Here is a 5941-nt window from a genome sequence, read left to right on the forward strand (position 1 = left end):
AATGTGATATTCATTTGAATAACAATAATTTGTATTTATGCTTTTCTGCATATTCTTTATTAATTATTTATTTTAGTAACGTATACAATATATGGTGATTAGAGTGTGTCTCTCTCTCTATATATATATCCTCATTGGAGGCTGAGCCCCCCTAATATTGAAAACCTAGAATCGCCCCTGGCTCAGACTCAGTCTCTTTCTCCATTTTTCAAATTGGAGCGCGCATCTAAAGTTCCTTCCCAGTGTGTGAATGTGCGCGCGCTGTCATGACAACAACAACGGAACAACCTAGTCAGCAGTTCAACTGAGGGGTGGGTGTGGCAAAAGTAGCGTGCTGAACTGTCAAGTAATGTTCGTTTGGCTGCCTGGGGCTCGAGGATATAGAGCGACCAACTTTTTTTTGAGAAAGCTTTGATTATGCGTGACACCTTCTCAATTTGCGGGACGCATGAATTGGGCTTCAAACGCTGTGCGCGCACGCGCTACGCGGGACGGGTGGTCACCCTACCTGGTCCACACACGTAGTTGCTGCATACTTGTCTGCACTCTCCGTTGTAGCTCCTCGCATGCCCTTTTCCTGCTGTCCCCCGCTGGATATTTCGATGCAAATGAAGCATGGTGTGTATCGAAGTGCCACTTTATATTTGACTGTTTCATCAATGCAATTTTATCATTGCATATTAGACATACAGCAGATCCTGCTCTGTCCAAAAATGCAAATTCCTCTGTCCACGCAGCCTGGAATGCACGGTAATCATCGTCTTTTTTTCTTTACGCCATCTTTTCCGTTACAAGGGTTGAAGCGGATAAACTACATGTTTGCGAGCCATTGGTTCCCGGTTCTGACCCCTGAAATTTCTCTTCAAAACTAATTTCTGTTTACTTTAAAATGACACAGTATTATTAATAATTATCAAAAGTATTTTAAAATCAGTTCCAAACTGGTTTTATTTTTCAACTCAAAATTGTCTGGGAGCCATATGCCGGCACCGGAAGATCCATATATGGCTCGCGAGCCAGAGGCTCCCGACCGCTAAGCTAGAGGTTACATGAAAAAATGCAAAAAGACCTAAATAATCTTATGCTTGTTTACTTTGTCATATCCACATTGCAATTGCCCAGGCCAACCATCATATCAAGTGTTCTTAGCCTATTAATTTAAACAGAGTTACAGGCTAGTTCTCAGCATTCTAACTCGAAGTGATGTAAACTATGTTACCATATTGAAACGTATGTCAGAAAAAACATGATATACATATTAAACTACATAGCATCAGTAATAATGTCAAGAAAAACACAGTCAGAAGGAGTTAAATATAGACAATGTTTTTTTTTTAGAACGGCGCCTGCAATAAATTTGCTAATCTACCCGCCACAAATGTGACTACCCAATTTCCGAGATTTTGTTAAATAGTTTCTCCACTATGGATTTCAATGGAATTTCGTCAGTACCAAGATAAAATCTATGTATTTATGTCCATCTACCTTTCAGTAGTGTCCAAAGCTTAGATGAAGCCTGCCGACCAGTTGAAAGCTACGCAAATCTTCTGAAAGTCCCGGTGACCTGAAATCACTTTATGGCTGAAATCCCAAAGTGTCCATGGCTTCAGGGGCTTGCACTCGATGTAGTTACCGTCGTATTCAGGAAAAAGATGTCTTCAGCAGAGCTCTGGGAGCAGGAGACACTTGACACCAAAGATTGGTTATATCAAGCTAATTTATTTTCTCAACAAGAGCAGAATTTATAGGGCACAACAGGTAGCCCCTGAACTTATCTAATCGTTGTGATACATTTTATTGCTAGATAAGAGCACCATAAAAAGAATTGTCTGACAAAGCAGACAATGTTTTAAAACGCATGAATCCTCAAGGGGGGTTCCATTAACCCTTACAGGGTTTCACTTATGTCTATTAGGGTGGGGAACTAGATAATCTAACAATACACAAAGAGTTCTTAACCGTAGAGAGAACAATAATGTAAGACTTTGACACTGTATAATTTTCTAACCACCTGTCAGTTTGTGTGTGGAAATAATACAGCATTATAGGCAGTTCACACATCTCAAAATCACATTTTAGCAGAAAATCTAATCCACCAACTCCATAATTTGGTTGTCTTGAACCACATTGATTTCGGCTGTGCTAAATATGTTTTAATCCATTTTATTTCAAATTCCATGGCTTCCAGGCCTGCATTTTTATAATCTTTAATCATCTGTGATTTTTTTCATATAATGAGTTCTTATTTCTAAATTAAATTAAATAATTCAGACTTCACCTTTTTCATAATTTGAGGAGAAACATAAAGATAATTACATAGGGAAAATTCATTTAGATATGCCTTCTATGTTGGTCAACAGGATTCTGGCCATTATAGACAGATCTCTTACATGCCACCGATTTAGAGATTAAGCTGCTTATTCTCTCTTCAGTATTTGCTTTTCCTGAATATATCTCATCTAATTGAGATTTTAGGGCATATTATTTTCCTGTGATGATTTTGTATTGAACACCAAATTGTAATAGCTTTGAATGAGAGAGTGCTGCTTGTGACAAGTTTTACTGCTTGTACTATGGAATGGAGTCTGAGGGTTTACTGGATCCAGATAATGAGCTCCACTTGTATGCAATACACAGGATTTTCCTACCTCTCTAAAAAGAGATCTAAAACTGTTCCAGGATGCATGGAATAACCATAAACTAAGAACCACAGGCCGCCAATCCCCTCTACAGACAACCTTCCAGAATGATGATGATCTAGACCAGGTAGACCCACTATTTGTAAGAAAACAATTCTAATGTATTATATTTGTTATATTTAAAACATTTGTTATTTCTCCAATGTTTTAAGGTGGATGGAGAATTTGGAATAGACTGGGATGGACTATCATGCAGTGTTGAAATAGAAGGAGTAGCAGTCCCACAAGCACAAGTACAGAGAGAACTGACTGCTGCAGAGATTGAAACTTTGCCCAATCCAGAGATTCTTTGTACAGAAACAGTAGACACTTATTGTGAAACACCACAACAGCTATCTCATTTCTGGTGTAAACAAATTTCTCCCCAAAATAAACGTTCACAATGAATAATTTAATGGACTAACACACAACCTTATTCATATAACTTGTACATTATTCATAGAACTCATACATTCTTCTACAATGCACAAGATGCATTGTCTTGTTTTGTAGTACAAATATCTAAACATTCTTAAACCAAGATAATTGGTTAAGGTAATTGTATATTGATTTAAGAATCATTCGTAAGAATTTTTGCAGTGTACGAAATAACATCTATAGTTGCTGGATTGACCGATTTTGTTTAATTTTAACAACTTCTGTAATTACTTTCATGTACATTCAGAAAAAGAAAACAATGTTTTCTGGAAGAATTAGGTGTATTTTTAAATAACAGTAATTGTTGTCAATTCTACAACAATTTAAAAATGACTTCAAACTAAACCAAATCCAAAAGTGTTGCTGGACACAGCTGCTTTTAGATCAGAGCTGAAGTTAACTTAATCATTGTTATGAAAGTGGAATTTAATAGTCTCCCTGCATGCTTAAGCCGTTGGCATTCTGACGTCATATGACACTAACACGTACAGTTCTTGTGGTAGACTTGTCCATCTAACCCAAGACTCTACAAGGTTTTTTGTGCTTGTGGTGTACCTGTTCATTTAAATGAAATGCAAGAACATATTTAAGTCTTACAACACAAGGAGCACAAATTGCATATTAAAAATTCAATATTAAACCAATCTTACCGTGTTCAATGTGCTGCTGAAGAAATTATGTGATTTTGGAGCATGCTTCCAGGCTGAAGGACTCCTCATCATCACTGTCAGGGTATGCCGATATTATTCTTTCCAGGATCATCTATTATAACAAAGATAGTTTGTATGCAGTAGCTTGATAATACCTTAAGTTTTCTCCTAGGCATGGGAGGTACAAAATTATAAAGCATAACACTGAATCTTACATTGAAGTATACTAGAAGGAATAGAACACCCAAAAAAGCTAATGATAATTTACTCTCCTTCATGCTTTTTCCAATGTGTATGACTGTCAGATGCTGAATACAAAATTAAGTTGAATTTAACAGCGTTTTAGGTCTATGTAATCCAAGTGAATAAGAAGCAAAAAATAAGTTCCAAAACTGGTTGAGATCAATACTGAATTCCCTTTGCTAGGTTTTACCACCTTTGTGGACAGGGAGGAACATTTAGAATGAAAAGGATTTAAAATTTGAAACTTCAGACAATATTTATGTCTGTATAAAACACGTTTGTTAATAAAACTGTTATATATGAACATTGGATAGAATGATTATTTATTCTACAGAAAACAGAAAATACACCGCATACTCAACACACCAGTATCATTCAGTCCTTTCTTCAACTGCTGCATCTGCTTCTCTCGCCGGCCAATGACCTTAAGTATTTAATTTGTGCAATCTTGTGCAATTTTAATCTGTGTTCTGCAGAAGAAAGTTGTACAGGTTTGAAATGTCAAGATAGGTTGTAAATGATGAAAGAAATTTCATTTTTCCGTCAACTATCTCAAAAAAGGTACAGCATGTTAAAAGGACCGCATTCCCAGAAAATGCACTTTTAAATGTTTATCTACCAGAAATTGATTCGCTAACGTGTGTGCAGATACAAATCCATTTATTCTTCTTCATGTAATCTTCTTTAAACCACAACAGTGACACAAAACAGGCTGTTGGGGATCCCCTAACAATCTTATGTCACATTGAGCGGCCCATGACCGCTCACAGACTATGCCTTCTGAGCGCCTAGTTCCACCATCCGCCAGAGATGCTGTCCACCATTTTCAGGCAAGATCAGATGTAGCCACTAGTCAGCGACAAAAATGTCTAAGAAACAACAAATATGTGCTGTTGTTGGATGTTAATTGGAACATGAAATGATGCCAGGAGGAGACCTTTCAGACGTGCCCTGGTTCGTCCTGCTGCGACCTTGGCGGCCGGAGTTATAAACTATCGAAAGTCTCAGGCGGGACGCTGAGAAATATGCGTCCAGAGATGCACTTTTTTCGGATCGACAAACCAATATTGTCGACAAACCAGGACTCGTTGGAAGTCGCATCGATGCAACCCCTAAGTCTTGATCTAGAGCTCTCGGTAGCCGGAAAGTTGAAAAATCGTAGCTCCGGTACATGGTGGCCCAGCGCCCGGAAGACCAGGCTTCGGCCAGGCACCTTCCGTCGAATATATCATCGGCACCCGGGGTCGCGGCGAGTCAATTTTCTCAAAAGTGGAGCAGTACCAGCTGTTCGCGATCAAGCTTCACCTTCGGAATAAGTAAGTATTACACATCTTTTTTAAATAGCCTTTCTTAAATAATGTGTTTAGCATATTAGCCGCTGTTGCGTAGATGTTCGTGGCTAATCCTGAGACTTTACATTGGTCCAAAGACAGGTGTTGTGTCGTAACGTTAGTGGTAAAATGCATCGCGCCCATCGGTTCAGAAGACTTGGGACCGACAGCATTTCTGTAAAGCTTGTTCATTACAACGAAAGAAAGTTATAGCAGTGTCTTCAGTTCTTGAGTTCAGTGTTTTCTCATATGTCCTAAGTGCGACAATACTTGGAGCGGATAGAAACAGAGCGCGGATTTGTAAGACAATGAGGTTACGCAAAAATTGCTACTCTCAACGTAATAACACCTGGTTGCTGATCTTTACATACCTGACATACAGTGATGCAAAAAAGTATTTAGTCAGCCACCAATTGTGCAAGTTCTACCACTTAAAAGATGAGGCCAGTAATTTTAATTATAGGTATACCTCAACTATGAGAGACAAAATAAAAATAAAAATCCATAAAATCACATTGTAGTGTGGTGGCGGTGCGGTGCCAACCGCCATGTGGGGGGTAGAGGATAGTATATACTCTTCGCTAAGGAAGACTGAGTGAGC

Source organism: Triplophysa dalaica, chromosome 13 (genome assembly GCF_015846415.1).
Source record: "Triplophysa dalaica isolate WHDGS20190420 chromosome 13, ASM1584641v1, whole genome shotgun sequence".
Taxonomy (NCBI): domain Eukaryota; kingdom Metazoa; phylum Chordata; class Actinopteri; order Cypriniformes; family Nemacheilidae; genus Triplophysa; species Triplophysa dalaica.